The sequence below is a fragment of the Cebus imitator genome, unplaced genomic scaffold (genome assembly GCF_001604975.1).
Source record: "Cebus imitator isolate Cc_AM_T3 unplaced genomic scaffold, Cebus_imitator-1.0 Scaffold169, whole genome shotgun sequence".
Lineage (NCBI taxonomy): Eukaryota > Metazoa > Chordata > Mammalia > Primates > Cebidae > Cebus > Cebus imitator.
The window spans coordinates 22,196-30,596 of record NW_016107484.1 but is presented as its reverse complement, the minus strand read 5'-3'; the positions used below and the strand labels follow the sequence as shown (position 1 = coordinate 30,596).

The 8,401-nt window shown below is 48.1% G+C and overlaps 1 non-coding gene and 1 pseudogene across 1 annotated transcript; one reads left to right on the top strand and one right to left on the bottom strand.

Annotated features, from left to right (window-relative positions):
- Positions 1-694: 694 nt before the first annotated feature.
- On the bottom strand, positions 695-4,820 carry LOC108315216 (annotated as a pseudogene).
- Positions 4,821-7,595: 2,775 nt separating this feature from the next.
- On the top strand, positions 7,596-7,699 carry LOC119473598. Its single transcript, XR_005202805.1, has one exon. It is a non-coding gene; the product is annotated as a small nucleolar RNA U13 (small nucleolar RNA).
- The last annotated feature ends 702 nt before the right edge of the window (positions 7,700-8,401 follow it).

Here is an 8,401-nt window from a genome sequence, read left to right as displayed (position 1 = left end):
TATTTAGAAAATCACATAATACCTGAGGTGATATCCAAATGTTTATTTAACTCATAACTTCCATAATACATGAATTTGAACTTACAGAAATAAAAAGTATTTGAAAATGGATCCCAGAATATAGGATGTTTCTATAGGAAACAAGACATGAAACATAAGATTCAATGAGTTGGATGGTGACAATAATGATACTCAGGGATTTATTTATTTATTTATTTGAAATGGAGTCTCTCTGTCACCCAGGCTGGAGTGCAGTGGCAGGATCTCACCACAACCTCTGCCTCCCAGGTTCTAGCGAGTAGAATAGTGGTTATTCTATTTGATTATTTTATTTTGTTATTTCTTCTGCCTCAGCCTCCCGAGTCACTGGGATTATAGGCACACACTGCCATGCCCGACTAATTTTTGTATTTTTAGTAGAGATGGGGTTTCAGCGTCTTGGCCAGGTTGGTCTCGAACTCCTGACCTCGTGATCCACCCGCCTCAGGCTCCCAAAGTGCTGGAATTACAGGGATGAGCCACTATGCCCGGCCCAGGGCTCAATTTATAATCTAATTAATCAAATTACACTAATTATAATCATGAAATGTCCCATATTTTTCTCCTATGACTTTGTATAACGCTTTTTCCAAGCATAAAGTTCCTAGGTCTACCCACCAAGTAATTTTCTGATCCTGTTTCTTTGCAGCGAGGGTTATCTGGCTTCCCCAGGATGGACTGGCCCATCAGCAGCAGCTGGGCTTATCACAGGACAGATGCTCAGTACACCCTGATCACCATTAGGGGGAACTGAAGGAGCCAAAAAAGGCACAGTGGCTCCTCCCCAGAGACTCTCCTGAATGTATAGACATGGGATCCACCCTCAGCATCAGAAAAGGAGATGTTCCGCATGATCACATCCAGAAGAATCCCCACTCGCTGTACCTTGCGGTCTACGAAGAGAAAAGTCAGAGGCACCGCGCTGGCGGAGAGGCACCGTGCTGGCGGACAGGCATCGCGCTGGCTGACAGGCACCGCGCTGGCGGACAGGCACCGTGCTGGCGGAGACGTAGCCTCCAGCTCTCAAACGCACAGTCCAGCATGCACGCTCTGTGGACCATTGGATTTTCCCTTTGTGGTGGAAGATTCTCTGCAGACTCTCGGGTCCCATTCTGTTCTTACATCCACCTCCCAGTAGTGGTGGCCACAGGTGAAGCGAGGGGAGCCCAGGACACTCAGGACGAATGGAATCTCTCAGCAAGGTCTTGCCGATTCTGTCTCATGGGCCCACATCGGATGCTCCTGAGTCATCAGAAATGAGAGGGAAACTGTTGGCCGTGTCAGCATCCAAGGTCAGATTCACTGTGAAAAGGAAAACAGGTCGCTCAGCAAATGGGCAGAAGGCAAGTCCATGCCTCTCCCCCATTGCAAAGTCCCAAATATGTCTTGTCTTTAGTTTCTTTAATTCTGCTTCTTTGAGGTTGAGTTTTGCTCTGTTGCTCAGGTTGGAGTGCAATGGCATGATCTCAGCTCACTGCAACCTTTGCCTTCTGAATTCAAGTGATTCTCCTGCCTCAGCCTCCTAAGTAGCTGGGATTACAGGCGCCTATCACCATACCTGGCTAATTTTTATATTTTTACTAGAGACCGGGTTCCAGCATGTTGGCCAGGCTGGTCTCAAACTCCTGACCTCAGGTGATCCACCCGCTGGGATTACAGGTGTGAGCTACCGCGCACCTGGGTGGTGATACCTGACTCTTATTCACAGTAGCAATTTTTATTCTACTCCATGTCATGTGTTTGCTTCATTGGCCTTTTCCTCATTTAGAGTGAGGGTCTGTGAAGGCAGATATCATGACCCAATTTCTACCACCTTGATGCATGAACAAATGAGTGATAATTAAGACAATGCGAGCGATCAATATTAAATGAAATGTTTCTGTTTCCACATTTTATTTCTCCAATTTAAACAGTCTCTAGAGCATGATTCCAGGCTTTTGTTTTCCGTTTGTAAACAAATTAATTTTGTTTTACATTTGTAAACAAATTAATTGGGCAGAGTTCTGACAGCAGATGGGATATCTCTGCAGCTGACAGTGTAATGACAGAGGTGCCAGTCCTGGACATTAAGAGGGTCCAAGTCCGGGGGAGGAGGGGGGCCTAGATGGAAGAATGGTTTCCATCCTACATGGCAGGTGAGGCCTTAAGCAAAACAATGGTAAATTTAAAAGCCAAGAGAAAGGTATTTAAGTTGTTAGCCATTGTTGACTGATTGTAGGGAGAAGGGGCAGCAAATACAGAGGTGTATAATTTAAGGCATTGGGTACGTGATTGACAGGTGAAGCCGTCAGTGTTCGTGGTGGAGGAAGAAAGCAAGGGAAGCCGTGTGATCTGGCTTAGAGGAAGCTGATTGCCCAGGCGCGGCGGCTCACACCTGTAATCCCAGCACTTTGGGAGGCCAAGGTGGACGGGTCACTTGAGGTCAGGAGTTCAAGACCAGCCTGGCTAAGATGGTGAAACCCCATCTCTACTAAAAATACAAAAATTAGCTGGGCATGGTGGCAGCTACATGTAGTCTCAACTTCTCAGGAGGCTGAGGCAGGAGAATCACTTGAACCCAGGAGGTGGAGGTTGCAGTGAACCTAGATTGTGTAACTGCATTCCAGCCTGAGTGACACAGCAAAGCCCTGTCTCAAAAAAAAAAAAAAAATTGTCCAGAGAATTCTGGAAAAAAAAAAAAATCTACAGAACATATTATACTTCAAGTGAAAAAATGAATATGATCACTAATGTGGATTTTATAGATTACAATAAGACATCAGGTGATTGCTGTTTGACGGTGAATTAGTGAATAAAATGAGATGAGTGGACATGGACAAGGAAGGAGGAAGAGGGTTCCAAACAAGGCTGGGACAGCGTGAACCTCTCCTCCATCTGTCAGCAGAGAGACAGTCAGGTATTGGTAGGTGGGCGAGTAGAGATCGTGAATGTCAGGGAAGAAGCCCTGAAGAAGCCAGCAGTGTTGGGATGTCACAGGAGTCCACCACCATTTAGAGGTGTAATTTGCCCAGGCTGACCATAATCTCTTCATTTAAATGTCGCTTTCCTCCAGAGTTATGCAGTCTGATCGTATTTTGCAGAACCAGGGTCACTGTTGAAGCCCGTGAGGCACAGATGGGGGGACCAGAGTATGCATCTCGCTGCACACACACAGGAGCAAACACCAGAGGCGCTCAGTTCCAAACTCTTCCCAACCCTGGGGTGAGGCCGCTTAGTGCAATGGGTGCCAACATTCACTGCACATTAGGATTATCAGGGCAGTCTTAATGTCAGAGTCCTGGGAACCTCAGCTAGAAAGAAATTCAAATTCAGTTGCTCTGTGTTTTTGCTACTCAGCAAAGTCCCCAATGAAGGGATACCAACCTTGAGATCTTCCAGTTTGGAATTTGTATTCTAACGAGCTCCCCAGGTAATTGGAGCACACTAAGTTTTTGAGACTCCCTTGTCTGGGCCATGACCTGGGCATCAGGATTTTTTTCTCAGAGAACACCAGGTGATTCTCTGCGCTATCAGGGCTGAGAATCGCTGATGCTGGAGGAACATGTCATTTTTAGGTGCCAGGCAGCAGCTAATCACCATATGGAATGGGAAGCCAATTGCACAAGTGACTTTTCCGGTGTGGTTATGGGAAAGAGACAGAGTATACAGATTCCTTACCGTGGGATTTCCACATCTGTGGGTGAATCTGCAGAATCTTTTCAGCTTGGGCTCCAGTTCTTTGATGTGAGAAACCAACCTCCCCAGTTGCTGATTGGGCCTGGTTTTGTTCTTCTCAGAGACCATGGAACAGCAACAGCAAAATAGATCCTGCCCATGGGGCTCCACCTGCTGTGAATTGATGGACTTGAGGCAGACGGTGCATCCACACTCCAGGGACACCAGTTTTTCCGGGTACGCTATGCAGATGGGACAGCTGCTTGCTTCTTGTAAGAGTCCAGCCATGGCCACTTCTAGAGGGAAAGTGAACAAGGGAATGAATTTCCATGAGCTGAAATCCTATTGATTGCAACAAGTGATAACCTTTCCACGCATAGAGGTATTGTATTCCAGCTTTGTCACCCCTTGAACCAAACCATGAGTACAAATGCTCAAGCCCATGCCCCTGCCTTCAGAGATCTGAAGTTCTATTGGGAAAGAAAGTCACAAGCCATCACTATGCTCTGAGCTGAGGTAGAGGAAGGTCCATTCTCCCGGTGACCCAGCAGCGGTGCCAGCAGCAGGTGCACCTGACCCTACGACGCAGGAGCAGCCATGTGAGGCGCTGCGGGCTGAAGTCACTTCACCACCTCCCAGGAGAGTGCGAGCAAGAGATGAACATATGAATCAGAACCCAGGCGGGGTAGCTCACATCTGTAATCCCAGCACTCGGGGAGGCAGAGGCAGGAGGATCCCTTGAGCCCAGGCGTTCGAGATCAGCCTGGGCAACATAGGAAGACCCCATCTCTACAAAAACTGCAAAAATTAGCAGAGATCACACCATGTCACCCCAACCTGGGCAACAGAGTAAGACCCTGTCTCACACACACACACAAAAATGACATCCTTCCTGCAGCCTTGGAACTGAATAACAAATTGACTGCCACCACTCCTAGAGTGAGGCGATCCAGGGTAACTTGTTCTCAGCACGGAGGCAGCCCTCAGCCTTTGTCGAAATCATTAATTACTAATTTCTTTCATTCATCCCCCTAAGTCATAACCTGCATTTCTAGAATCTGAGAAGGGAAAACAGAGCACACAGACGTGGACTCACCTTTGCTGGAAGCTCCTGTGCCCTCCAGCTGCTTCCACCAGGGGCTGTCAGACTCCAAGCACCATGCCTTTGGTCACGGAGGTTTGCTGCCCCACCACAGATAACATTCCCAAGTATCTAGAGCTCCTTAGCAGGATTTCATCCCAGCCAGTGAGGCTCCAGGCGCTGTGCTCTTTTCACTAGGATATGGTGCCTCTCGCTGTTGTCTAATATAAAGGCAGGTATTTGCCCACACAATTGTGGTACGGCTGGCTTAGAGTTAGAACTTGAGCAACGCCATTTTGTACAAGACAAAGCTATTTTCCAAAAATAAGTTGTAACGACTGCCCCATTCTCCTCGCAATAACTGCTGACTTTGGCTTCTGTAAAGTTGCTTGCCCTGCATCCCCTCACCCTCTTGGTCCTAAATCCAGGCCAGGATGTGGTTTTTTAGCTTAAAAACCCCCGGTCCCCCAGAGCTCGGGGCCACAGGTTGGGGAGACGTGAGTCCTCTGTGGCCGCCGGCATAATAAAGACCCTGTAATCTGGCATACTTTTGTCTTGGTGGTAATATTTTAATCTCGCATTTCAATACCTCTCGCATTTCAATACCTCACAATCAGCCTGTTAGGTTTTAAGGGCAAACCAAACTTCAAGCTCTTCCTAGAGCCCAACTCAGATGCAGGTGACTTGTCCTGCAACGGGTGAAAAAGAGGATGGAGAGTTTCAACTGTGAATGAATTAGCAAGAATTTCTCTATGGAACTCGGCCAGCAGGAGGTCAACAGTTGTCTTCACTGAAATGCATTTGGGAGGATATTGCTTCTGACAGCAGTACCTGAAAAGTCAGCACGATCTATTCTGCAGCTGGACCAACACAGTGGGTCAGAAAAACCCACAATGGCCACACCGAGTTCATCCAGAAAAGCAATCAATGGGAGGGACTGCTGAAAGTCAGGGGAGCTCATTCAGTCATCGTGACTCTAGTTGGAGCAGTGTCCCATTTTTAAGACAAAACTGTCCTATTTACTGTCTCTATAGTCTTCTTTCTCAGAATTGTATGCATTCAGAGTCATGGAGAAGGCAGTTTCCTCAGACTGACTATCTCGCTGAGCAATACACATGGACTGCCAGCTCCTAGCTTTGAGTCACCCCCATAAACACCACTCCCCCTTCCCAGCCTTTCCTTATAAGGCCTCGTGTTGGCTCCAGTGGGAGCCTCTTCCCATCTGTCCAGGCCCTTCAGACACACCCCAGGGGCAGCAAGGCCTCCACCAGGGAAACCACGAGCCTCCTGCACTGAGGTCTTGCAGCTTCACCCCAACTTTACAATTTCCCAGTAACCCTTCGGCCACCACCCGGCCAGCATAGTGAGTTCCTGATGGACAGCAGCTTGCAGCCCCCACCTCTGACCTCTTTGTTTCCGGTTTGGAGATCTGGTAGCCCCGCTCCAGCTCCAGCCGCAACCTCCGCTCCAGGCCCCACCTGCCAGGGCAGCCCAACACACTCAGCTTTGCAGTTTCGTCATCTACAAATTCCATCTTCGTCACCCACACTAGCACCCAGATGGTCTCTGCTGTCCCTCCTTCATCTCCCGGGGCACCCACTGCCTCTGGCTCTACAGCTGCCTCTGACACCCCCAACACTGGGAACGGGGTTTGGCCCCACACTGAGCAGCTCTGCTCCACATTGGGCAGCACAAGCCCAGCTCCATGAGGTTGGCAGTTTCAGCGGCACCCATGGGCTCTGGGAGCAGAGAGGCGACCCCAGGTCTGATTTCCAACTTTGTGTCACTCAGCAGCACAGCAGGAAGGAGAGGGGCCCGAGAACCACACACCCTATGGGGGGAAGCTTCAGCCTGAACAGGTGCGGCTCCCCTAGCCGGAGGATGCCATGGTGACCCAGGGACCCAGTGCTAGAAACAAGTGTCTCTTTGGAGGCACTGTTACCCCTCCTTTGCGTTACATCCCTGGAGAATCACCCAAGCAGAAACCTCTAATTCTACCTGGGGGGCCCAGGGCCACTGAAAGAAAGGCTGCCTCTAGGTGGGAATCCAGGTCAGGCTCTGACCCTAGTAAACCTGCTTCTCTCTGGGAACACAGAGAGGAAACCTCAACTCGACAGCCTCCCAGTACCTGTTGAGGGTTCTGCTGGTCACAGAACTGCATCGCCGTCCACCAGCTCATCCTCTTCCACATTGGAATCCATTCCCTTTGGGTCCAAGAAAGGAATGCAGGACTCAGAGGAAACCTTCCTGGAGCCAGTGTCCACCATCCTCCCTGGATAGACCTTTTGTGTCATTGATTTATTTTTTTCTTTTTATTTGTACAAATTTATGGGATACCTTGCAATTTTGTTACATGCATAGATTGTGCAGTGGTCAAGTCACGGCATTTAGGGTAACCATCACCTTAGTAATGAACCGTGAATTAATTAACCAATTCCCCATCATCCTTTCCCTCCCACTGCCTCACCCTTCAGAGTCTCCATTATCTATCATCCCACTCTCTGCATCCCTGTAAAATTGCTCAGTGAACTGATAGAGCCTGAGACAGAACTAAGTACATAGACTTAGTAGCATGCAGACAAAAGGTAACTTACATAAGTGGTAAGAAACCCATTTCTATAGTTTCACAATGATTTCTGAGCACCTGTTTTGTTTCACAATGTCTCTCAGTGAGGACACTGAGTTTCTTAAATTTCATTTCCACCATATGTTTTTAATTCCATCAAGAAATTGTGAAAGTAGCACACCTAGAAGTGTCTAGTGACTCAGGAAGAGCAGAAATGCGTGGGCTTGGCTTTTCTAATAAAGAATGGAATGTCAGATCCTTCTGCAGCTCCTCACCGTGGTGATTGCATGTTGATGGGCACGTGTGAGATGTGCCTTCTCCAACTGTTCTTAACACATCAGCACCTTTCCCATCTAACAATAAAAAACAGAAGAAACTTCTTATTCTCAGATGTTCACTTTGCGCGTCCACACTATCAACTATATATGATGGGGCTGGTCCCTTTACTCCTATAACTTTTTTTTAACAGAATATAATAATGTGGAGGAAGTGATTTTGTTTTGAAACAAAACAGGTGCTCAGAAATCACACGCTTGTACATGTAAAAATAGATATGTCTGGATAGCAATGGTGGAAACCGGGAGTGAGGCTGTGTTGTGTATTTGATAATCCCCTGGTGACCTGTCACCAAGGCCATGCGCTGATTAGCATATTGCCTTTTATTCCTCCCGTCACCCTGTGAGTGGAAGAGTTTGCATTAGCAGTTGGCAATTTGAGAGAGTTGAACATAGCGTCCTCCGCGATTTCCCATCTTGGAGAAATGGGAAAGATGGACAATGCTGGGGGCGCTGTCCGGGTGTGCACTGTTTGGGTTGCCCACATTCCTGTCCTCAGATGACAGCACTTCCTCCCCTCTCCTTGCAATTAGGGAACATCTGCTTCCCAATTCCATCTGTGGTTCCAACTAGGGTACCCACTTTAATACTATTCCCACGCTCGCCTGAGACACGGGTGTACTGTGATTCCCAAAGCTGGCCAAACACGGCGCTTCGGCCCATGACCCGCAAACACAGAACCAAAGTCCGATTTGTTAGAATCCTTCCCCTACACATGGAAGGAAT